The sequence below is a fragment of the Canis lupus genome, chromosome 32 (assembly GCF_003254725.2).
Source record: "Canis lupus dingo isolate Sandy chromosome 32, ASM325472v2, whole genome shotgun sequence".
Classification (NCBI taxonomy): Eukaryota; Metazoa; Chordata; class Mammalia; order Carnivora; family Canidae; genus Canis; species Canis lupus.
In genome coordinates this window covers 25,011,590-25,039,125 of record NC_064274.1, presented here as the reverse complement: position 1 = coordinate 25,039,125, position 27,536 = coordinate 25,011,590, and the positions used below count along the sequence as shown (strand labels likewise).

At 34.2% G+C, this 27,536-nt stretch overlaps 2 long non-coding RNA genes and 1 other non-coding gene across 3 annotated transcripts; 2 read left to right on the top strand and 1 right to left on the bottom strand.

Annotated features, from left to right (window-relative positions):
• Window positions 1-380: 380 nt before the first annotated feature.
• On the top strand, window positions 381-19,440 carry LOC112647219 (uncharacterized). The gene is made up of 3 exons (XR_003128197.2): window positions 381-464; window positions 5,819-5,902; window positions 19,353-19,440. It is a non-coding gene; the product is annotated as an uncharacterized LOC112647219 (long non-coding RNA).
• LOC112647446 (U6 spliceosomal RNA) lies at window positions 11,381-11,487 on the bottom strand. The gene has a single exon (XR_003128327.1). It is a non-coding gene; the product is annotated as a U6 spliceosomal RNA (small nuclear RNA).
• Window positions 19,441-19,870: 430 nt separating the features above from the next.
• Window positions 19,871-22,575, top strand: LOC112647226 (uncharacterized). The gene is made up of 3 exons (XR_003128206.2): window positions 19,871-19,919; window positions 20,838-20,944; window positions 22,444-22,575. It is a non-coding gene; the product is annotated as an uncharacterized LOC112647226 (long non-coding RNA).
• Window positions 22,576-27,536: the final 4,961 nt, after the last annotated feature.

Here is a 27,536-nt window from a genome sequence, read left to right as displayed (position 1 = left end):
AATTTAATATCTCCTTATCTAGTTTTGTCAAATCAAATTTTTAGGTTATAAATATTTTTTTGAAAACCCTTCAGTAACAGATGACTTTACGGTATTAGTCTGCTAGTGGGTGCCCAGCATACGGGATGGCTTAAACTACAGAAATTTTTTCTCTCCCTGAAAGCCAGAAGTCTGAAATCAAGGTGTTGCCAGGGATTAACTAGGAGATGTAGTGGAAGAGAGAGAGAGGCAGATAAACCTGCCTATAAGAGGGCAGCATTAAAAAAAAAAAAAAAAAAAAAAAAAAAAGGAGGGCAGCATAAGAGATACTTGTGGTGAAAAAATGGTCCATCTGTGACATCAATGCTAATGTGACATCATTATATTCCAGTGGCTATGAGGGAAGGAGCTGTTCCAGGCTCTCTCCTTGGCGAGTAGATGGTCATCTTCTTCCTATGACATCACATCATCTTCTCTCTGTGCAGGTCTCTGTGTTCAAACTTCCCTTTCTCATAAGGACAACAGTCATGTTAGATTAGGGTTCACCCTAATGACCTAATTTTAACTTGATTACCTATGGCAAGGCCCTATCTTTAAATAAGGTCTCATTCTGAGGTGCTGGGGAATAGGTCTTCAACATACGAATTTGAGAAGGGACACAATACAACCTATAATACTTCAGCCTCTGGTCCCCCAAATTCATGGCATTCTCATATGCAAAATATATTCATTCTATTCCAAGATCCCAAATGTCTTAACCCTTTCCAGCATCAACCTTTAGTCCAAAATCTCACCTACTATCACCTAAATCAGCATGAGTGATACTCATGAGTGATTGTTCCCAAGGCAAAGTTCTTCTCTAGCTGTGTACCTGTAAAACCAGACAAATTACTGACTTCCAAAATACAATAATGGGATAAGCATAGGATTGATAGTCCCATCCTAAAAGGGAGAAATTAGAAGGAAGAAAGGGGTCCCAGGTCTCAGGCAAGTCTGAAATCTAGCAGGGGAAATTTCATTGGATTTTAGGCTTGAGAATAATTATCCTTGGGCATCAACAGTATATAAACAAACAATCTAATTAGAAAATAGGCAAAATACATTAATGGATATTTCTTCAAAAAAGATATACACATAAAAACATGCATAATAAAAGGCATTCATCATCATTAGTCATTTAAGAGATGAAAATTAAAACCACAATGTGAAATCACTGTGTACCTGCTAAAATGACTAAAATAAAATATAGTTACATATCAAATATTGGCAAGGATGTGGAGCAAATGGATCACACATACATTGCTGGTAGGAATGTAAAATGGTACAGCCATTCTAGAGGTCAATTTTTGGCAATTTCTTAAAAACCAAACATGTAACTACCATATGGCCCAACAATTGCACTCCTAGACATTTATCACAAAAGATTGAACACTTATAAAAAACCTGCATACAAATGTCTATAGAGGCTTTATTCCCAATAGCTAAAACATGGAAACAACTCATATACCCTTAGTAGGTAAATGCTTAAAAAGATTGTAGATCTTCAATACCACAGAATAGTAATTAGCAATGACAACCAACCAACGGAAACAAACAAATAAACATACACCCCAGATGTTGATACATACAAGGACCTAGATGAATCCCCAATGAATTTTCTCAGTGGAAAAAAAGCCAATCACAAAAGATTACATAGGATACTATTACATTTATATAACATTCTTGCAATAACAAGTTATAGAAATGGGGATCAGGGTACTGATTGCCAGGGATTAACAAGGAGATGTAGTGGAAGAGAAAGAGAGGCAGATGGGCCTATTAAAGGGCAGCATTAAAAAAAAAAAAAAAAAAAAAAGGAGGGCAGCATAAGAGATATTTGTGGTGGAAAAAATGGTCCATCTGTGACATTAATGCTAATATCATAGTTGTGATAGAATACTATGGTTCTACAAGATGTTGCCATTGAGAGAAACTGGGTAAAGGATATGTGAGATCTCTCTGTATCATTTTTTATGATTGCATGCAAATCTATAAATATCTTAAAATAAAAAGGTTAATCAAAAATTAAGAGATAACGTACTGGTCTGGATATTTTTTTAAAGATTTTTATTTTATTTATTCATGAGACGTAGAGAGAGAGAGAGAGAGGCAGAGACATAGGCAGAGGGAGAAGCAAGAAGCAGGCTCCATGAAGGAAGCCCCATGTGGGACTCAGTCCCGAGACTCCAGGATCACGACCTGAGCTGAAGTTAGATGCTTAACTGCTGGGCCACCCAGGAATCCCATAGTCTGGATATTTCTTACCAAAACCTCTCCCTTGGTCAAGAGTCATTCACATAAAGATGAAGGCAAGAATTGAAGGAGAGGGTATAGAAAGGGTAGTTCTTGGGGAGCAGATGAGGGGATGATTGCAAATGAGGAAGGGGATATACTATTAAGATAACAGAAGTTTCCAGACTTGACAACCCTTCCTTCAATGGAGGTGACAGGATTTCAGAAGGAATGGTGTCCAGATGCCCATGGGGAAGCTCAGCTTAAGGGCATACGATTACGTATGGCATAGAAAAAAAAACACCAAAAGCTTCACTAGGTCTATGCTTGATCAGACAATACATCTAAGCATGTTAACAAGTACTGCTGTTGCCGAAAAGCAAAATAAATTTCAAGTATCCTCTGGACTCCGTGAAGATCCCAAGTCCAATGCACACATTTTTGGGGTGGGGGGAGGGAAGGAAGGAATGAGAGAAACATTGGATTTAAAAAAAAAAAAAAGAAACATTGGATTTTTCAACACTTATCAAGTGATAAGAACTAAGAACCTGATTTTAAATGATTTTAGAAAAATAAAGCAAGCTAATATTTTGTGTTGCTGCTGGAATTGCTGTTATCTCCCAGAAACATGAGTAAAATTCACACCTGCCAATAGATGTCACAAAATCTTTTCTTACTGATGGACTACAGAAAGGAAGTTTTAGATTTACATAATTTCAAGAATCAAATTTCCTTTCCATTCTCTGGAGTAAATGGCCCACATCGCTTTAACAAAATGGCTAGAGGATTTGGGGAGCCAGGATATGCTTACTCACTTTTGATGATGCCAAGTTGAATACTTTTACATTCTAGAAAGAGTGAGGGTTTCTATTTACTGTGTGCTTTCCTTTGAATTCCTTCATAGAGACTGGAATGACCATAAAATTATTAGCAATGGAGCTATGTCTAAAATAATTAGATAAACAGAAGAATTAAAAAGAAATCTGAATGCAGATAATAGGCATCCAAATTGTTATGCCTTACGGAGGTGAAGAGGTATATGTATATTCTAAAGCATTTTTTACTACATCAGTAATTGAATTCAAAATATTTTAATATAAAACCTTTATAAAATACTAACAGAATAAGGTTACCTGATATGTTTTCAGGCACAAGTAAACACTTTCCACGGCTTTTATGGTGAAGCTTATTTTCCCTTTGAAACTAAAATTGCTTTCAAATGGTGGGCACTTTTTCCCACATGGAAGACAAGAAGTTTGCTTATTATTTTTAGTGCCTTAATAACCAGACTTATTTTTCTTGGATTTACCTTGAGAACTGTAGTGGTTTGAATAGAGCCCCTCCAAAAATGTATGTGTACCCAGAACCTCAGAATGTGACCTGATTTGAAAATAGGGTCTTTGCCAATTTAATTATATAAGTAAAGGTCAGGTCATACTGAATTAGCGTGGACCCTAACTCCAATGACTGGTGTCCTTAAAAGAAAGAATAGTCACCCGGAAGAAGACCTTGTGAAGTCAGAGGCAGAGGGTAAAGTGGTGCATCTACAAGCAAGCCAACATCAAGAATTACCAGATATGACCAGAAGCTAGGAAGAAGTAAGGAACAATTCTTCCTGAGAGCCTTCAAAAAGAATATCACTCTGATGGCACCTTGATTTCAAACTCTGGCCTCTAGACCTGTGCAAGAATAAACCTCCGTTGTTTTACATCACCCAGTTTGCAGTAATTTGTTAGGCCTGCCCTAGGAAACTAATACAACAATAAATCTTCAGCTTCTTTTACTGGATGAGAAAATGTTTGGATGTTTGAATCAGGATATTTACTTCTGTTCTCCACAGAACATATTGACTTATTTGGTGCTTTGAGGAACAGCCAAGTGGTTCTCCAGCTGCTTTTGTAGCTAAGTGAAAAAGAAAATGTTAAACTAGTCGACCGTATTTTTAAATCATTCAGGGCCCTTCTTGTTAGAAGAATTGATTTCCTCAACTCTGAACTGCAGCCAGTAATCATTGCTGTTGATTAAGAAGAACATCCTGGTGGACAAAGAGACAATCAGCTGAGACTTACATGAAGATCAAGTATCACTCTATCCATCCTGTTTCCTAGTAATGCTTCTACCTAACTGATTTGTAAAATTGGTAATTCTGGCATTTAAAAAATATTCTGGCAATATTCTATATTTACTCACAGGCTGCCCTTTTCTCATTTTTTTTGTAGGAGAGGTCAAAAGGAACCAGCCAACGTATTGTAACATTTGTTTTATCAGAAATGATAAGATTTATGGACATTACCATTATATTCTAAAAATAATTCTAAAATATAAATAAGATGAACATGGGAATGGAAATCAAAGGGAGACTTGGGGAAAAAATAGAGTTGGAATTAAGAGGGCTCCTTATGTCTTATGATGCATTTTCTCTGGTTTATTTTTGAGTCCATTTATCTTTGCTTAGAAAGAGGTAAATGATTGAGTACCCTTGCCCCTAACCCTTAAGAAAAGTGAGTTTGGTATATGAGTTGTTCTCTGGTAGAAAAGCAGGGGGCAGGCATCATGGTAATTCCACTCAACTCAGCTAGGTAATTCCAAAAAGAAAATAGCAGACAGTTCTCAGCTTGTGGGTACCATGTGTTATTGGAGAGGAAGGTGGAAAAGGAAGCAAGGTTTCTTGGCTCCCTACATCACCATCTTTCCTTACTGCTGCCTGGGGTTTAACACCTCACCAGTTGGCTGCAGAAGGACATAATATTGAGATAACTTTTTCTTGTAAGTTTGCTTCAATTGTGAGATTTTTGCAATCGTTTCTCAAGATTTCTGACATGTCTCATTATGCAATTTCTCTCTGGCCTCCAGAGAATTAATTCATTTCAAAAAACCCAAAAAGTAAAGAACAACATAAATTATTGAGCTTAGCGTTGTAACACTTTGCATTGCTGAGGAATTAAATATAAATATTTATTTTGTTAGTGTAGAAGATTGGATTCATATTTCTACAAATGAAAAAGAGCTTAAAGTTTATCCCTTCAAGAACAAAGTGTAATTTGATGGAATTATAATATTAAAATTTCATAGAAAGAATACTTTTGTTTATGACTTTACAAATTGTGATTTACACTTTCACATTTGGAACAAATTGCAGAAATGGCCTACTCAATCACTTTCACAATTCATATGCCCCTCTTCTTTCATCCATGAAAAAAAAATTTGTTTTTCCAAAAAGCAATACACTTCAAAGAATTTCAAGGGAAAATAAGTTACTTTGAAGGAAATTGTCCATGGAATAAAGTAGTAGAGATTGTGTCCCTAGATATCATTATTTTTTCTGAGGTCTATCAGTGAGAATATGTAATACTTATTATGTCAAGCCATGTGAGAACTTACCTGTATGCTTGTATGTGTGTGTGTGTGTGTGTGTGTACATATGCATCTATGTTCATATGTGTCTTTGTGTGTGTGCAAAAGAAAGAGAGAATAAGAAAAATTCATTTGTATGAAGAGGGAAAATAAAATATTTGAGCATGTTATTTAATTTTTAATGACTTTTTTTTTACTCTCCTCTCCTATTAAGACTCAGGCTCCGTGAAGAGAAGATTCAGTCTGCTTATGTCACTGCTGTAGGCCCAGTGAAAAGAAAGTGCCTGTGAAATAATAGGTATTTTATAAATATTTGTTTAGCTACTGAAATAAATGAATAAAGGACAGTCTATAATAAAATGTAGCTCAAGGTAAGTACAAATGATATACCATTACTAGAGAAAAGAGTATAACAGTTATAGTTGACAAGATTAGAAAAAGCACATTATTTTATTGAGATGAAATTCGCATGACATAAAATTGTCCTTTTCACCACTTTGCACAATTAGAGGCCTTTAGTACATTCATAATATTATGCTACCATTACCACTATCTAGTTTCAGAACATTTTCATCATTCCTAACAAAAACCCTGTACCAGTAAGCAATCACGTCTCATCCTCCTCCCCCTAGCAACCACTCCTCTGCTTTATGTCCAATGGAAATGCCTGTTTGGACATTTAACATAAATATACATTTCACAGGCTGTGGGGGTTTTATGAAAGGTAATAGAAGTTTACACTAAAAAGTAAAATACTAATCAAGAGAAGAAGACCTAAACTTCAGTAATGGAGCTTTGCGATCATTAACTTGCCCTGACCCAACACCCTTCAGCCCAGCTCCAGCATCTAGGGCTACAATAGGAGGTCCTACAGGAAGTGGGGTTCCAGATACTTATCTCATGACTTCCCAGACACACTTATGTCTGTAAGTTTCCTTAATAAATAATTTCTATCAAGCTAATCTTGTTGGCCTTTCTCTTTGGTCTTGTGGATTTTTGGTCTTTGGAGGTCATTTTTCATATACCTCCCATGGGATACAGTGTTATGTCAGCTTCAGGTGTACAATATAGTGATTTGACAATTCTATACTTTACTCAACACTCACTACAGTAAGTGTGGGCACCATCTGTCACCGTACTCCTCACTACTTTTATAGAGGGACAGGATTTTAGAGTTCTCCACTCCATTAATTTTGTTGATGTCACTCACAAAACTTCTAATTGCTTTTATTTTTAATGTGACATTGATTTCCAAAGATTGAGAACATACTGACTTTTCAATATTTCTGGACATTATCACAAGATAGATTAGATGAGGGAATGGTGGCAAAGCATGTTTTCAAAAGCCAGGTGATTTGTCAATGTGTGAGGCAGTCTAGAAGGAGAAAATAGGGAGTGAAAGTGTTAGTGATTAGCTAGAGAATATGCCTCATGTAAAGAATTTCAAATCCACTGAAAAAAAATTACATCTGGACTGAAATATAAAGAGGATGAATTTTGTCCTTGAATAACCAATTTTTGACACTAGATTGTTGTTAATCTAGTTAACATTTCCCAGTGACTTTTATAATTTAGAAATCATATATAATCTTTTAATATCACTCACTCATAATTATTTTTCTCATTCTAAGTGTAGGTATGGCATTCTAGATTTTTTAGTGTAGTTTGCATGTGACAGTACTTTAAAAATGTTTGTGTTTTATACAGTTTAATTTGACAGCTGCACATCTTTTTTTTCTTAAGATTTTATTTAAACTCAAGTTAGTTAACATATAGTGGAGTATTAGTTTCAAGAATACAATTTAGTGATTCATCACTTACAGTTAACTTCTAGTGCTCATAACAAGTGCCCATCACATATTTAGTCTAACCCCCACCTCCTTCCATCAACCCTCAATTTGTTCCCTATAGTCATTCATATATATATATGAATATATATATATAAATATATATATATATTTTCTTTACCAATGAACATTTTTAATTGTGATAAAAATAGCATCAGTATAAGGTGGTTGGGGAATAATGGAAAGGAAGGGCTCAGATGAGGAGATACAGCACATTCATCAGGCGGTGGGGTCTTTAGTCTCCTGCCCCCCCCCCCCAACTTGGCCTTTTACCATGGTATCCAGCACCTGGGAAGAACTTCTCCACACACTATTTCTGCTCAGGCTGTCACTAGTTGACAGGCAGGGAACAGAGAAGCAGCCAGTGGGCCTAACTCTCCTTCCCTTCGACCTTGAAAACTGAAGATGACCGGGCACATAACTCATGGTGGCCTGGTGTCGCTCCACCTCGTTGGGCAGCCACAGAAACCAGCTATACTACAACGGCCTGATTAGAGACCCCATAAATAGCTTTCCCTGGGTTCCTGGCATCAGTCATGTTGGCATTTGGGCCTGTGTCCTAAAAGGAGCTCAGGTTTGCTGGTATCAGTCGATGCTTCTCACTGGCTTCAGATAAAACTTTCACCTAATAAATAGTGTGTTAGCACTGGAGCCTGAATGAGCTCCTCGGGGCCCGGGGGAAAAAAAAAAAAAAAAATATATATATATATATATATATATATATATATATATATATATATATATATAACCTCTTATTTATCCATTCATCAGTATATGGACATTTGGGCTCTTTCCATAATCTGGCTTTGTTAATAATGTTGCTATAAACATTAAGTGTATATGCCCCTTGGAATCACTATTTTTGTATGCTTTGGATAAATATTTAGTAGTGTAATTGCTGGGTCATAGGGTAGTTCTATTTTTAACTTTTTGAGGAACCGCCATACTATTTTCCAGAATGGCTACACCAGTGTGCATTCCCAACAGTGTTAGAGGGTTCCTCTTTCTCCACAACCTCACCAACATCTGTTGTTTTCTGTGTTGTTAATTTTTAACTATTCTGACCAGTGTGAGGTGGTATCTCATTGTGGTTTTGATTTCTATTTGCCTGATGATGAGTGATGGTGAACATTTTTTCATGTGTCTGTTAGTCAGTTGTATGTCTTCTTTGGAGAAGTAAATGTTTGTTCATGTCTTCTGCCCGTTTCTTAGCTGGATTTTTTATGTTTGGGGTGTTGGGTTTGATAAGTCCTTTATAGATTTTGGATACTAGCTCTATCTGATACGTCATTTGCAAATATCTTCTCTTATCCCATAGGTTGCCTTTTAGTTTTATTGTTTCCTTTACTGTGCAGAAGCTTTTTATCTTTGATGAAGTCCCAATAGTTCATTTTTGCTTTTGTTTCACTTGCCTCCAAAGATGTGTCTAGCAAGACGTTGCTGTGGCCAAGGTCAAAGAAGTTGCTGCTTGTGTTCTCCTCTAGGATTTTGATGGATCCTGTCTCACATTTAGGTATCGTCCAGTTTCACTCTTCTGCATGTTGCTGTCCAATTTTCCCAACACTATTGTTGAAAAGACTGTCTTTTTTTCCATTGGATATTCTTTCCTGCTTTGTTGACCATAAATTTGAGGGTCCATTTCTGGTTTCTCTATTCTTTTCCATTGATCGATGTGTCTGTTTTTGTACCAGTACCACACTGTCTTCATGATTACAGTGTTGTAATACAGCTTGAAGTGTGGAATTGTGATGCCTCCAGCTTTGGTTTTCTTTTTCAGGATTTCATTGGCTATTTGGGGTGTGGTTCCACACAAATTTTAGAATTGTTGGTTATAGCTCTATGAAAAATGCTGGTGTTGTTTTGATGGGATTGCATTAAATGTGTAGATTGTTTTGGGTAATATAGACATTTTAACAATACTGGTTCTTCCAATCCCTGAGCATGGATTTCTTTATGTCTTCCTTAATTTCTTTTATAAGTGTTCTATAGTTTTTAGAGTACAGGTCTTTTACCTCTTTGTCTAGGTTTATTCCTAGGCATCTTATGGGTTTTGGTACAGTTTTAAATGGGATCGTTTCCCTAATTTGCCTTTCTGCTGCTTCATTATTAGTGAGATAGAAATGCAACAGACTTCTGTGTGTTGATTTTATATTGTATGATTTTGCTGGATTCCTGTATCAGTTATAGTAATTTTTTTGGTAGAGTCTTTCCAGTTTCTTACGTACAGTATTGTGTCATCTGTGAAAAGTGAAAGTTTGACCTTGCCAATTTGGATGCCTTTTATTTATTTTCGTTATCTGATTGCTGAGATGACAACTGCACATCTTTTAGTCTGTTATCTGTCTAGTTATGATAAATACACAAGTTATTCCTTTAAAAATATAGCTCGTCTATTTTGATCACAGACTTTCTTTTTTTTTTTTAATATTTTTTTAATTTAATTAATTTATTTATTTATGATAGTCACAGAGAGAGAGAGAGAGAGGCAGAGACACAGGCAGAGGGAGAAGCAGGCTCCATGCACCGGAAGCCCGATGTGGGACTCGATCCCGGATCTCCAGGATCGCGCCCTGGGCCAAAGGCAGGCGCCAAACCGCTGCGCCACCCAGGGATCCCCTGATCACAGACTTTCTTAAGTTAAATAAATTAAATAAATTTGGGGTTTCTTTACACAAAGCAATTATTTAAAGGTGCCATACCAAGTCGTGTTTGGTTCAAGAAGTCCAATTAAGGAAAGTACTTTCTCTGTACTTTCTTTAAAAATATAAATACTTCATTTTCAGTGCAGTTTTATCTTAACAACAACACTGAGTGGAAAGGACAGTATTCCTATATACCTCCTTGCGTTGCACATTCAGCCTACCCCACCATCAACACCCCACACCAGAGACCTGCATTTGTTTACAAGCAATAAACCAACATTAACACGTCATTATCACTCAAATCCCATTGTTTACATTAAGGTTCACTTCTGGTATACATTATATGGGTTTTGATAAATTCATAAAGACATCTATCAAACATTATAGTTATATAAAGAATAGTTTCATTGCCCTAAAAATCCTGTTCCACCTGTTTATCCCTTCTTTTCCTTATACTCCTGCACTGACTGACCTTTTTAGTGTCTCCATAGTTTTGCCTTTTCTAGAAGGCTGTATAATTGGTATCAAACAGTATATAGCCTTCTTAGATTGTCTTCATTCACTTAGTAATACACCTTTATGGTTCTTCCATGCCTTTTCATTGTTTGACAACACATTTCTTTTTATTTTTTTTAATTTATTTTTTATTGGTCTTCAGTTTTAATATTTTATTCATTTATTCTTGAGAGACAGAGAGAGAGAGGCAGAAGGAGGAGCAGGCTCCATGCAGGGAGCCCGATGTGTGACTCAATCCTGGGTCTCCAGGATTAGGCCCTGGGCCAAAAGCAGGTGCTAAACTGCTGAGCCACCCGGGCTGCCCCAACAACGTATTTCTTTTTAGCATTGAATAATATTCTATTGTCTGGATGGGCCACAGTTTACTTACCCATTCACTTACCGAAGGACATCTCAGTTGCTTCTAGGTTTTGGCAATTATAAATAGATACTATAAACATCCATGTGAAAGTTTTTGTGTGGACATAAGTTTTCTACTCATTTGAGTAAATATCAACAAGTGTGATTGTTGGATCATATGGTAGGAATGTGCTTATTTTTGTGAGAAACTGCTAAACAATCTTCCAAAGTAATTGCACCATTTTTCATACCCACCAGCATGAATGTTGTATTTTTCTCTGTTGCTCCACATCCACGCCAGCATTTGATGTTGTCAGTGTTTTGGGCTTTAGTCATTCTACTATATGTGTAATGGAAACAATTTTATTGTTGCTTTAATTTGCAATTCTTTAATGAGGTATGATGTGGAACATCTTTTCATATGCTTATTTGAAAAATATGGAATGTGTCACAAATGTGCATGTCCTCCTTGCACAGAGGGCACGCTAATCTTCTCTGTATTATTCCAATTTTATTATTTGTGCTTCCAAAGTGAGGACACTGTCCTTTCTTTTGATTCCCAAGGTAACCTTTCTTTTGATTCCCAAGGTAAAGGATGTAATGGGTTAAAGCAAACAACAAAGATGAAATGGAGTATGACATTCATGGAAGAGTCACGTCTATTTCTTTAAAATATAAATAAGACCAGGGCTGTGAATTCAGAGGAGCAAGAGATACCTAGGAATATGGAAGAGAAAAAGTAGTAGAAAGGAGGTATACTTTCAGACAGAACCAGAAAGGCACCACAGGTTCAGTGTATGCAGAAAAAACAGGGCAGATTTTGAGGAGGAATTTTTTTAAAATGGGAAGAGGAGTTACTGGAACTTAATTTTAGAAATACTAAGCAAGTTTTCTCCTAATATCTTATTCTTTCATGTTTTTATCCAGCCCCAGTCCCAGTTTACACAGAGTTAATAAGATTTAAATTTAAAGCATGGGAAAACAGTATGATTCCACACTTATAAAAAATATCAAATTGCTTATGGGGGAATTATTATTTTAGGCTCATAACTGGATACTTATATTTTAAGATGTCTGAGATGCCATACAGTGTATTATGCTCTGTTTTGGTGCTGGAAAATTTAAAAATGGAACAAAACTAGCTTCCTGTCCCAATTGAATTTATATTCTACTGGCTGAAGATAAAAATGAACAAACAAAAATGCAATATGTAAAACACAGAGTAAAAAAAAAGCAGGGTAAATTGGGAAATTACTATTAATGTGGCTCACTATTTTATATAGATTTGCTTGGGAAGATTTTTCTTTTCCTATCATATTTAAGAAGAGTTCTGAAGCAGATGATGGATTTGGCCAGGCTGTAAGAAAGAATATATTTAAAAATATTTGTTTATTTATTTTTAGAGAAAAAGTGTGTGTATGGGTGGGCAGAGAGAGAGGGTAGAAAGATTCTTAAGTAGACTCTACACTCACTGTGGAGCCTGAAGGATCCAGGTGCAGAACTTCTTTGGTATGTTTAGAGAATAGCAAAGAGGTTGCTATGAGTGAATTAATCATAAAGGTAGCTTGTACTTTGAGTTTAAATGGACAAGAAGAAGAGCAATGGAAGTTGAGGTGAGAAAGTAACAGAGGAAACCATAGAGGATTGTATAGGGCTGTATAAAATAAGGTTTTCCTAAGGGTAAGATATGAAAATGAAGTAAATCAATTTGTGCTAATTGGCACAGCACATTCCATTCAAAAGAGCAGAATGTATTTCTATGCACACGCACATAAACCATTACCAAGATTAACCATATTGCATGAAAAAAAATCATTAATTTAAAAGTGTTTGCACACTGAGACATAAGATATCAGATTATGTGAAATGTCACTAAAATGACACTAAGAGAAAATTTTTAGCAGCCTCTAGCTGGCCCTGTCAAAGGACCTGAGTGGAAAAAGAGACTGCAATCAGAAGCAGATTGTGTTAGGTAAGAGTTGAAGTCGTTTTTAAGGCTTTTTAATGATACAGCATATCATGCAGTATGGAGATTTGCATTCTTATCATTTACTGAATTTCTAGTAACACTGTGAATTCTGGTATATCAGTTATAGTGCCTAGTTGAGACAAAACAGATCATTGGTAGGAATCATGAAACCCAGAGTGAAATGGTGGGAAATTATTCTAGAAATGGTGTATTGACACTCCTTGCAAAATCAAACGTGTTCACAAACACAAATGAATAGCTTCTGGGAATCTCAGAAATACTTGCAAGTTTATAAAGGATAGTAGGCAGAAGGCAACTAAAAAGAGCAAAATTTGATGGACTGTTGCGACAGTATCCAAACCTTAAAAGGCTTGGGGAATTTAGTTACAATTCTCTTCTGTAAGTCTTTTAACATCTCTCCTAGGAGAGTTATGAACATGACAAACCTGTATTCAGTCTCTGAATAATAATTGCAACTTATATTGCAATTTTGTTTATCCATTTACAACTTAATGGTCATCTGTATTGCTATTCGTTAGTTAACAGGAATAAGGTTTCTATGAAGACTTGAATACAAATTTTTCTATGGACATATGTCTTTATCCTTTTGGGAAGATACCCATTAGACCCTCTCTTTCCTGCCAGACTCTGAAACAATTGAGGAGTAGATAGAATCAGCATATAAAAATCAAAATGTCTCCCTCATTACTGAAAAATGTTATTGGATAATGTGGTCTTGTGCTGTTAAAAAGTAAACATTTCATGATTGCACTCCAGAATTATGCAGACTTGTCCATTCTGTCATAGGTAGCACTGGATTACAGTAGATTGTTCTAGTCTGCGAAGTCAGTTTATAGTGTGGAGGAGCAGAGCACAAAGGGGTACTGTGATAATAAGATGTTTGTCCAAATGGAAACCTGAGTGTAAAAATTCAATTAAATGTAGTTTTACAATTTACATACAATCCAGTGATCACACTCTTAGGTGTTTACCCAAGTGTCTTAATCCATCTGTCTTAATTCATCTTCTATAACAAAATGCTATAGACTGTCCACCTTATAAGCAACAAACATTTGCTGGAAGATGAGGATGCCGGCATGATCAGGTTCTGGTGAAGGTCCTTTTCTGTGTTACATACTGTCAACTTCTCAGTGTGGCCTCACATGGTAAGAGAGGCTAAAGAGCTGTGTGGGATTTCTTCTATAAGAGCACTAAACCCTTTCATGCTCTCATGACCTAATGACCTCCCAAAAGTTCCATCTTCTAATACCATCACATAAACCTTTAAGATTCCAACATCTGAATTTGGGGAAAATACAAACATTCAAATCATAGCACCCAAGTGTTGAAAACGTATATCCATACAAAAACCTGCACATGCCCGTTTAAACAGATTTATTCATAATGCTTCTAAAAAATTAGAAGCAAAGGAGATGTCCTTCAATAAGTGAATGGACAAGAAAACTGTAGTAACATCCACATGAAAGAATATTATTCAGTGACAAAGAGAAATGAACTATCAAACTATGAAAAGACATGGAAGGATCTCAAATGCGTATTGCTAAATGAAAAAAGTCAGTTTGAAAAGGCTCTACATTGTATGATTCCAATTACAGGACATTCCGGAAAAGGCAAAAGTATAGCAATAGTAAAAAAGGTCAGTATTTGCCAGGGGCTTGGGAGAAAAGGAAGAAAATTGAATAGATGAAGTACAGTTGTTTTTTTAGGGTGATGAAACTGTTCTGTATTATATAATTTTGGATAGATAAAGGTATGTATTTGTCAAAACTCATAGAAAATTATAGCACAAAGAGTAAATCTTAGAGCATGAAAGTTTTAAAAGAATCATTTAGGATGTCAGATTTCAGGATGGAACACATTCTTCATTGACAAGAGCATCCACTGTTTTATTAATGTATGAATTAACTTCACTGAAGAGGGGTAAAAAGTTACTAATCTAAGTAATTTTGGAAATAAATAGATTTGGTAAATACTGGAATTGAGCAATTAAGTAAATAAATGTAAATTGGTTGAAAGGAGGTTTCTCACTGGTAAAGAGTAGGTGTACAGAAAAGCAGGGGTAGGAGTCTAGAATAATCTACGTGGTAATGGATTAGAATTAGGAACATCAGTGTGAGCTCATGGTTACCCTGATGTAGGTAAACGGTCACACACACACAAACACACACACACAGATTTGTATATACACATATAGTTCCTTGTTCCTTCCTCTGTCAAATGAGAAAACCTAGAAACAACGATATTCTAGGGCACAAAATTCATACACAAATGTAAACATCCCTCTCACATGTATGCCTAGCTGGTTACTTACCTTCCCAGGAAGTGATCATGGTTCATTTCCTGTGCCCCTCTACTCCCGTCTAATATGCATATGTAACAACTCTGCAAATAAGGTGAACATAAAGATGCACCCTGACTTTCTTGCATGATGACTGTTCTGTGTCCTTTCATATGGGGCTGATGTTTTACCTGCTGAATAAATTTCACTGGATGGAAAAAAAATTAAAAACCCAAATACTTTACAAATTATCAATGTATAGTATTTTGTTATCATTCATAATTACAAGTGAAAATTCCACTCAATGTGTAAATTTGAGCAGTAGGTTTTAATATAATAGACTATATACAAAAAGTTAACTTATATTCTTTCAAATTACACATTTTAATTAACATTTCAGATGTTACCTATTGTTAACTTTTGTATAGAATCAAAGAAGAATATTTATAATTATCTGAAAAGGATACCAAAATGCTAATATCTCCTATACTTTCCATCTACAAAACTGTATGAGGTCAGATTTTCTTCATATATCCTTCATGTATTTCAAACCAACACAATATATTGCAAGAGATTAGAATGTAGAAGCAGATATAAGAATCCAATTCTATTTCATTAAGCCAGATGTTGAAATGTTTATAAAAAATATAAAACAATGCTGCTTTTCTTATTATATTTTTATTTTAGAAAATACAATTACTTTTCATAAAAATATTTATGTCAACATGTGGTGGAACACATATTAAAACACAGCTATTTCAGTATTTTCAAAATATCTATTTATTTTAAAATACAGTAATCATTGATGATTTAGTTTATGTAAGCAAAGTTTTGTTGTGCACTCAATAATTTTTAAGAAGGTGAAGGAGTCTGGAGACCAAAACTTTGAGAAATACTGGACTAGTATATGTGTGGCCCAAGACTTTGAAATAAGGTCCATGGATCCTAGCTAGGTTCTGCCTTTAATAAGCCAGACTGTTTCACTCTTGTATTTGCATTTATTTTGGTGGTCTTCTACCTTTATAAAACTAGTTAAAAGCTTTAGCTGTGTGAATGAGTTCCATGGGAAGTGTGTTATCTATGACAAAGCCAGAGCTTTTGAAAGTCATGCCTGTGGTGAGGATTTAGAAGTGGTATTTGGGATGAGAAAACCTTGAGAGAAGGTTAAAAAAAAAAACTTGGGAGACACTCTTGGGGCTGCTTAATCCAACTATCCATCTTCCCAGCTTAAGTTTCATTTTCTAATTTCAGTAGTTTGTTCTTAAATAAGGAATTAGTATATAGATGGAGTTATGGTCAATACTTTACTTTTCATGATACTTTTATTAGGCCTTTCACAAAATTTATAAGATATAAAAAATATTTCATCTATTTTTCCAGTAAATATGCCCACATACCTCCACTTGACACTTAGTCTGTTAACTGATGCACATCAGGTAGTCCATCAGCTTTTCTTCATAGGAAGAGGAAGTACTATATTATCAGATAAAAACATAGCAATAATTCTCACTGGGAAAGAGCTAGTGCTTAAGGCTGATGTTTCTTCCTAGCTGTATACTAAACCATAAGGAACATTTACAAGTTTTTAAGACAAGAAAATATGTATCACACACAGAGGAATTTATGATTTTTATTTGCATAAGATAAAACCTAGAGGGAAAGAATGTTTAGAACTTTTAGTATATTCAAAATAATGTGACTTTCAAGAATGAGAGATGACATAAATTTAAGAATCCTCAAATAAATCTTCAAATAATTTTCATCAAAATGTTTTATTCTACTCAAATTTGATCACATTATAGTAGTCAGCTATTGATGAATGAGCATGTGATGCAAAGAGAAAGGCCTTGACTCAGTAGACTGTTATTAATTAGTTTGATTTGGTTAAACACTGTCACCATCAAGAAAATTAATGGTAATTGAGAGGAAATAAATGAGCAGATGGGTGGCTACCATATGCTCATGCCACACTCTAAATTGATAATAATTAAGTAATTATGGATGGAAAAATATTTATTCAAATGTCTATGGCATTTAAAATGCCTGTTTATAAAACCGTGTCATTTTTAATGGATACTGTTCCACTTGACCTCTGAATTAGCAAGAAGTATTAGGGCAAAGGGAAGAAATCACTCCAGTGCTTTCTAGCCCAACCTCATTTATTAAACAGTTTTTAATATGTGCTCTCAAAGGGCAAATAAGGAATTAAGAAATATAAACTTTATTTTCTTATTCTTGATACCAAGACAGAAAGATACGCTCATTGTCTTGGGGTATTAACTATTGAGATGTCTGTGGATGGTGTTGGATGTGATTGTTAGCACCTCCTGGAATGTGGCTTGACTACTTTTGGTCCTCAATCTTCAGTTGCTTGTTCTAATAGGAAAATTAAGGGTCTGATTTCAAAACATCATTCACAAATTTTGTCTTTTTGTTTCTCTTTTCCCCAGCCTAGTCTTGTATCTTTTCACTGAAAACATATGCCTTCTTTGCTCATTAACTCTCTCAAGAATTTTGTCTCACATAAGAAGACTGTTTCCTTACTATTTACTCAACAATTAGAAATATGAGCCTTCTTATTATCTAACTAGCTTGCTTCTTTTAGTGAAAAAGCAGCAGCAGCCAGCTAGTAACACTAAGAATTGCAGTGATCTTTAAAATGTTATTTTAACTGTTATTTTACTTTCTATCACAGTTCCTGCCCTGCATAAATAACCTTGACATTGATCTTCCTCAATCTTTTTTTTTTTTTTTATGGTGAGATAATGAATTAGACTAGAATTTAGAGAAATTCCTACTCAGATACAGTATTGATTCCTCAGACAGTAAATGAATTTCTAGTACTGGATAAAATTCAAACACCTAGTGTCAAAGAATACCAATGTTTATCTCATTAAAGTATGTAAATAAAGTACATTTCTAATATCACAAGATGTGTCTTTGAGGCATAAAAACTTATTAGCCTCCCTCACCTGAATTTCATTAAAGATTCTGAAATGCTGTGACAGGTAATGTACTATCTAATAAACAAGCTCAGAAAATATTTCCTGCATTTGTTTGTTAAGGCTGCCATAGTAGAGTACCACAGACTGGATGATTTAAACAACATAAATTTATTTTCTCAAAGTTTTGGAGGATAAAAGTTCTAGATTTAGGGGACAGTCAGGCTTCTCTCTAGGCTTAGAGATGGCTATCTTCTATGTCTTCACAGATCTTTGCCCTATCTTTGTGTACAACTTTCCTCTTCTTATAAGGACACCAGGAGATTGGATTAGGGCCCACCCTAATGACTCCATTCTAACTTGATAGCTCCTTGCAGGTTTTATCTCCAAATAAAGTCATATCCTGAGGTACTGTAGTTTAGAGCTTCAGCATATCAGTTTTAGGATACAATCAACCCATAACATGAACTATAAGATTAAAACATTTAGGTAGGCAATTTTTACTTTAAAATATTCTTTAAAAAAATACAATACAATACAATAAAATAAAATAAAGTATTCTTACATACAATTATATTCGGACACATGCAATAAATAAATAAATAAATAAATAAATAAATAAATAAATAAACAGTGATCTTACTCATTTGAGCTGTCACATGTGACTCCTCATGGATAACTATTTCACAGGATGTACACCCATCTGAGGAAGCGAGCTCATTCATGTTAGAATATTAATGCTCTGGGGCACCTGGATAGCTCAGTGGTTGAGTGTCTGCCTTCAACTCAGGCTGTTATCCTCGGGTCCTGGGATTGAGTCCTGCATCAGGCTCCCAGGAGGGAGCCTGCTTCTCCCTCTGTCTATGTCTCTGCCTCTCTGTGTGTCTCTCATGAATAAATAAATAACACCTTAAAAAAAGAGATGATTAATGCTTCATGTTACACTGTTGCTGATCAATTTTGCGTTTCCTCCACATAGTTGCCTGACCTTCATCCTATATGGCTGAAGAAGGGTAGTAAATGGCTTGCTTGTTAAGATACATCTGATTCACTGAGGCTACTCAGTTTATTTAGAAATTGCAACTTGGGCTTTTTCAGTTTAGTAAAATGACAGCAAATTTACAAATATAACTCTTTGAGAGACGAAGACAAAACTCAATACTTGCTTCTAATACTTTTTTTTTTTCCTGCCAGGTTTCTCCAAATCTGCATTAAGAAGATCCAGTGAAAAATTTCTTTCTAAGTAACATGTTGACCGGGAATGGACTTGCTAGATATCAAAATAAGTATCCTTTATGTCTTATTTTATTTAAAAACATAAGTCAGCATAGTATTTTATAGTATTACCTCCATTTGGCATAATAAGAATCCAAAACTTAAGAGTTTACATAATTTTCCAAAGATTAACAAAAAGTAGTTAAGTATAGAATTTGATTTCAAACTTAGGTAACATGACCCCATGGCCATTTTCTGAAGGTCCACATGCTACTGCTTCCACTAGTAATTAAAACCCCATCACAAATTCTAGAAGAAAGCATTCTTAAGTGTGATCTTAGTTTCAGATTTTTATTTTATGTCCTTTATCAGACTGAGAAAAATATATTTTATTACTACTTTGCTGAAGGTTTTTTCATAAATGTTATATTAAACTTTGTCAAATCCTTCTTTTCTATTAAAATAATCATACACTTTTTTCTTTTTTTTAATAAGGTGAATTATATTGAATGGTTTGCAGATGCTGAGTGACCTTGCATTCCTGAGGTAAATGCCACTATCAAAATTCATTATCAATTTGATCCTGATTGTTTTATCCTTGCATTCAAAACCAAACTTTCATTGATTTTCTGTGTCTATGTATGTTCATAAGGAATAGAGATCTATATCACTTTTTTCTTCCAGGTAATGTTCTATCTGGTTTTGGTATATGAATTAATGCTGGCCTTATGAAATGAGTGAGGAAATATTTCTTTTTTTTTTTTTCTTTGAAGGACTTTGCATAGTTTTTTCTTAAATATTTGATAGAAGTTACCATCCATGGCACTTGATCCTGGAGATTACTCAACCACCTTCTCTCTCAAACTCTGCATTTAGTTTAACATATATTCATTATTCTTGACAACAATTTTTAAATCTAATTAATTCAGGATACTAGTAGTAAACCTTATTTTAACCAAAGTTTATTTTCTTCCCTTAATATAAAATCTTACCTAAACAAAACATCACTAGATTATATTTAGTAAAATTACTATGTATTGAACACATTATGATACTTTACATGAATTATCCCATTTAATTATTACATTTACAAAATTAAAAACTTGAACAAAATCATTGCATACAAAGACATAGGCTCATTTTTTTCAATATGATGGTCATTACTCTTACTGAGGTTCATATTGCAAACATATAAATTTGTATCTTCATGCTAAGTCAATTAGAGAATTTCAACCACATCAGAGAATACTATTTGCAAGAATAGAAATCATCCTCCAGCAATGTGTATGGCACTTAAGCTAAAAAGTGGCATTTTTAACATATTTTAATAAAAATTTTTCTCTTCAATTTAAATATTCTTAGATCAATTAATTCTGATATAATAAAAATACTATATAGTTGATACTCATTTTTTCTTGTTATTTTAGATTCATACATTTAAGCCTGTTCTAAATCATTTGTCAGCAGGGAAATGAAATTAAAAATAATGAGATACCACCACACAACTATTAAAATGGCCCAAATGCAGAACAACAATAGCACGAAATGCTGATTAGGATGTGGAGCAACAGGTACTTTTATTCCCTGCTTATTCACTCCTAACCATAGTTATTTAATAGTTCTTATAAAACGAAACATGCTCCTATTATATAACCCAGCAGTCATGCTCCTTGGTATTTACCCAAAAGAGTTAAAAACTAAAAACTTATGTCCACATAAAAATCTGCACATGGTTGTTTACAGCAGTTTTACTCATGACTGTCAAAACTTGTAAGCAACTAAGATGTCCTTTAGTATGTGCATGGATAGATAAGCTGTGGTACATCCAGACAATGGAATATTATTTAATGCTAAAATAAATGAGTTATTGAGCCATGAAAAGACATGAGGGAATATTAAATGCACGTTACGAAGTGAAGGGAGTCAATCTGAAAAGGCTACATACTCGAAGATGCCAACTATATAGCAGTTTGGAGAAGGCAAAACCACGGAGAAAGCAAAGATCAATGGTTGCAAGTTTAGAGGGGAACGTATGAATAGGCTGCTCACAGAGGGCCGTGAAAATATATTGTGTGGTACTATAATGAAAGATACATGTCATTATACGTGTCCAAGCCTATACATGTGTGTACAACTCCATAAGTGAACTATAATATAAACTATGGACTTTGGGCAATCATCATGCGTTGGTGTAGGTTCATCAGTTGTAACAAATGTTCCACTGGTGGTGAAGGATATTGGTAAAGAGCAAAGTCATGTAGAGCATATGGGTGGGAGCATATGGGAAATCTTTATACCTTCCCTCAATTTTTCTGTGAATTTAAGACTGCTCTAAAAAATGTGTCTTAATAAAAACAAAAACAGAAAAAAATATGTGAAATTGAGCTCTGGAATTTAAATTACAATGTTCACAATCATAGTTTTCTGAATCTAAGAATTATCCAAACTTAAAATTAATTACATGTTAACTTAAGGGTTACAATTTATATTACAATGTATTAGATGGTCCATATCTATTGTCCTTCCTTTGTTTCATGAATTGCTGTGGATCCTTCATGTCAACATCTCAAGCTTGTCTTTTTGCAAAATTCATGTCGTCTTATAACCAGGAATTTATAATCATGCCTGAATCATCTATCTTCTATTTATGTAAAACTTCCTCACTTTATCATGTCCACTTTATTTTTTTTCATTTTGCAGCCCAAAAGAGATACTAGCAGGTAAAAGTAGATAATACTGACTACAAATACTAAGTTGGACTTTATTTTTAAAAGCCTAAGCATTCAAAGAAGGAGTTATGATAGAGGAGAAGCCAGAAAAGTTTTGAAGGAGAGTTTTGACTAGATATTTTTGGTCTTTTCAACCAGGGAAAGAAGAATGAATAATAGTGACATTCATTGTATTAAGGACTGAGCATATGAAAACTTATTTCCAAGTGAAGTGGACTTGGATATCAGTTAGGGCTGAGCATCATATTCTTCAGTAGTTCTGTGAGGGAAGGATTTCAGTGGTGGACTTGATTTGGGTGCCTATTAATAATGATGGACACTAATCATCTTGGTCTTGACAGTCTTTTAGGTGGTTTCCTATGGCCGTGGCATGGGGAAAATGGAGCTGCAAGTTGAGTCGTGCACCCCCCAAAACACCACCACCTGAGAAACAAATGCACAACAGCCAAATAATAATAAATTGTCCATGCGTGTCTTTTGTTTTTTGGCAAATGTTTAAGCCCTGGAATTCTTGGACAAAACAAGAAAAAGAGAAAGGGACTTATAAAATTAAACTACAATGACTTTCTTGCTAAATGTGGTAATAGGTACTTGAATGTAGTTTATTATGGTAAAGGATGTTTCTGTAATATGAAGTAGCTCATAGTTAATTGATACACAGGGAAATGATACCAGTATAATATGGAAGTAACATTGGCATTCTCCATGTCAGGTTTTGTACCACAAACTGATTATAACTGAGCATAAAGTCCATTAACTCAGCTGAATGAAGTAAGGTCTGGAAGAATTCAGTATGGCATATTCATCTTTGTCATTCTGCTTGACCACAAGCTCTGTACTGGAACTGTTAAGGGAAAGCCATAACTTTCTCATTCATAGCCTTCCATGATTATTTATTTATTTATTTATTTATTTATTTATTTATTTATTTATCTTTGAAGATTTTATTTATTTATTCATGACAGACAGAGAGAGAGAGAGAGAGAGGCAGAGACACAGGCAGAGGGAGAAGCAGGCTCCATGCAGGGAGTCCAACATGGGACTCGATCCCGGGTCTCCAGGATCACATCCTGGGCCAAAGGCAGGTGCTGAGCCACCCGGGCTGCCCCATGATCTTTTTAAAAAGGCAAACGTCTTGATAGTATCTACTTATTAAAAATTTGAGAGTTTTTTTTTTTAACAAAGCAAACCTTTTTCTTAGGATTATTTTTATTAATTTTAGGGTTTGGGTTACAAAATTTCTTAGGATTAAAGTGGTTTGAACCTAACCCTATTTTTTATCATAGAATTATGGGGTTTGGTTGTAATTTTGCTAATTTAAGATATGCAAATATGCCATTTTAGTAGAAATTAGTGTTTACATCATGACCTTGATAAAAAATACAATACTTTATGTACAATGATGTTGTAGAAAAAGCTATATATGTTAAAAACAGATTCCTAGATCATGAAGATGAAATGCGACAGAAAAAACTTCAATGTTTGAATTCGGTTTATTTTTTGTTTAAAATTGTTAACTCAGGGCACCTGCATGGATCAGTCAGCTAAGCACCTGCCTTTTGATTTTGGCTCAGATCATGATCTCAGGGTGGTGAGATCAAGCCCTGTCTCAGGCTTCATGTTGGGCATGAGTCTGCTGAGGATTGTCTCTCTCTGGCTCCTGCTGCTCCCACCACCCACCACCACCACTCATGTGCTCTTTCTCTCTCCCTCTCTCTCAAAAAAAAAGAATTGTTGACCCAAAAATAGTCTCAAAATACTGTCGTATAGCTTAGCATCATTTGTTTAAAGGAACTAGAATGTTTAGTAATTAGGAATATGAGCTAAAAACCTGATCTTAGAAGAAACTTTCAATAGCTGCATGTTAATATTTGGTGCTGTTAAATTTAGTAAAATTCTTCCATGTTATCATTTCCACTCATTTATTTTCATAGTTACATGGCATATATGATTGCTACACTATGTTTTTTGAATAGGTCATAAATAATACCGGGCAAAGCCTGAGTACCTTAAAAGTGATAACTTCATTGATTTAGTCAGTTGATACATGCTTGTTCATCATTTAACACTTTTTGTATCATCTGCTAAGGACCATATACGAACAATGGTAATGTAGTGATTTAAAGAAGGAAATAGTCACCATGGAGCTGGGTGGTCAGGGCATGTTTCTTTGAGAAAATGGGACTAGATATTCAAAGAAGGCAAATTCTTCATATCGCATTGTCTTCTAACACTTTAGAAACCTAGTTGTCCAATTTTATGTTTTTCAATAACTTCATGTGGAACCATAAAATTTATATCAGAAGTATTTTTAAAACTTGTTCACTCTTCTTAACTACCTCTTTCTTCTAATTAATCTGCTCATCTTTTTTCTTGCCAAGCTCCAGTCTGTTCACCCCATAGAAGTAATGTAGGCAAGGAATTCATTTGAAATACAAATACGATCATGTTATCAGTATGTATGCATACACACATTTAAATGCTTTTCCGTCATTCTTATCATAAAAACTTTTTAGCAGAGTCAACAAAACCCTACATAATTTGACCTTCCTTTTTCTCTTTTATCTTCCTACAGGCTCCCTTCCCATTCCTTTTTTTTTCTGCCCAAGAAACCTTAAATTCATTTTATTCCACAGTATTTGACCCTTCCCCTTATCCCCAGAAGACATTTCCCCACTTTACCCCCAGTTAATGTTTGCTCACCCCAAAAGTTTCAGCTCATGAGCACTTCTTTCAGGGATATTTTCCCGACAACAGTACTGTGTCATAGGTAAAAACCATGCAATAGTAAGTTAGAAGACTTTATTCTTGAGCTATTTATTCAGTGCTTATTATGCATTAGACACTTACCTTTTCATGTACAAATTATTTTAATTTTCAAAATAATCCTATGAAGCTATCAGAGTTTTAATTTAAAAAAGGTCTTATCAAGGTAGTAAAAAGTCATAGAAATAAGTTTTTTCCCTTTATTATATACCAAGCATCTAGCACGTATAGTATTTGTTGAATTGAAGAACGAATGAATGAGTAATGGCTAAATAAATACATAGCAATAGCTCCTGAACGCTTTCTGATGTCGTCATTGAATTGTTTTTTGATGTTATTTTTTTAAAGATCTTAACAATGCTATAAGCAGCCTGAACTCTTTCTGAAGTTGACATTTAATTGCTATTTGATTTTTTTTAAGATCTTAACGGTGCCATAAGCATCTTTGTAAGTTTTAAAAACAAAGACTTTGGAATATTAAAGATATTATATAATTTTAAATTGTTATTTTAAAAATAAGATTATATATTAGAACATTAGACACTTATCAAGGTTTCAGGAATAAACAAAATGGTAATAAAAACCTTCTTAATGTTCAATCTACTCATAATATTCTATCATTCTAATGAAATGTTCTAATAAAAGAGTTCTCAGTTTTTTACATAAAATGTAAAGTTTTATTTCTCCCAATCATGAGTTGACACTTTGCAAAGGAAAGTTATTAGCTTATATTTAGTCTGAAATAATTAAATATTTATAGACTACCTATCAGTCAAGCACTATAATTCAAATAGTTTTGAGAAACATTTTATATTTATCCTCCCATAAAATTTGTGGTAAAGACTGAGTCATCACTGTCATAATAATAAAATATTCAATGATCACCTTTATTACATGTCCTTCTAGGTAAAGGGAAACATATCAAAAAATACAGGATGAATTGTGCCCTTAATCAGCTTATAATCATTTAGTAATTCAAGGATAATGCATAAAAACAATTAGAAAAAGAATAAATAGATTGCATAATTTTATGAACTTGTTGAAAACTAACACTAAGAATTTAGATTTCAGAAAACTTGAATAGTTTAATGTAATTGAAGTTTCCTCTCAAAAGAGAAGACTTAGACTAGACCTGGAAAAGAGAGTATTTGAATGATCAGAGGAAATACAGAAGATAGAAGGCAGAGACACATAAAAAGAGCTCACTGACATGTGTTCAGGGGAGTGTAGGAAAAGGAAGTGGAGTGTATTCCAAGACAGGCAAGAACTGGTGATTGGCACATGTGGGGAATAAAATAGGAAAGTGGTTTTAAATAAACTAAATTTCAGACTATTGATGACAAAAAAAAAAAATCTTCAAGGAGATAGTTTATGCTAAAAAGCTAGTTATCTAGAGCTGGGAGTTTATAGTAAAGTTTGATGGGAAAGAAAAAGACAAAATAGATGAGCTTGAAAACCCTGAAAAGTTGCTACAAGAATTGTTGGGTGTAACTGTCCCCATATTTAAAATTCTTTAAATCAAACTTCAGTTCACCCAATAATGGTTCAACTTATACTAATACATCTTCTCCACAAAAGGAGAAGGAATCTTGTCTTTGGATTCCAGCTCTGGGTATAATTTTAGTACAGAAAAGAATGAATGTCTGGGCATTTATTGTGACATGCATGAATGAGACGGACTTTCATGAGAAAGGACTTTCTTTTTATTTTCCTCCTCCTTTCATGAGATGGACTTTCTTTTTATTTTCCTCCTCCTTTCTTTTTAAAAGCCTGTTGGGTTGGGGTTTTTTTAAAGATTTTATTTATTTATTCATGAGAGAGAGAAAGGAAAAAGAAAAAGAAAGACGAAAGAAAGAAAAAAAGAAAGAAAAAAAGAAAGAAAGAAAGAAAGACTAAAAAAAGAAGAAAGAAATTTTCCCAGAGTTATAGCTCCCCTGGGTATGTATCCTTTTCTCTTAAAATAATGTGAAGCTCTTCTTAACATCGGATTGCTTAAAATGATTTAGGGCATTCTCTGGCTCACTAAAGTGCAGGAAAGCATTATTGTCATTACTATACCTGGAAGACAATTTGTCTGACATTCTACCTAGATCTAAGAAGGAGTTAAAGTATAATACTAATGAAAAAGTTTTTATGAAAGTATTTCTTCTACTTCAAGAGAATTATATTGTTTATTTAATTCCCTACAAAATATTTTATAGGTGTTTTTTAAAAGATTATTTTTATCATAATAGAGACAAGGAGTTAAATTAATAAGAATTATAGAGCAAAGCTGAGCTATAGAATAACAAATGAACTTAGCAGGGAGTGCTAAGGTGCCATCAGCCTTTTTCTCTTTTCCTTTTCTCCTTCTTTTTTTTAATAGCACTAATTATAGCACTCATAATTAGAAACAATGCTATATATCCTGATTGTCAAGATTATATAAATGCCTATATGCATAGAAATTTTAAACCACTATAATTTCATTCTGGATTTTGATTACTATAATTATAGTATACTAAAATAACTAACATGAGAAAATAATATCAAAGCAGATGAGTTATTGTTTTTGGTGTTAAGGTAAGTAGAGTCATAATTAATTAGGATTATAAAGTTTTTGATTGAAATTTCCCTTTTATCTTTGGTTCTCTTTTACACAAAAAGTGTGATAAAATGTGAATATGAG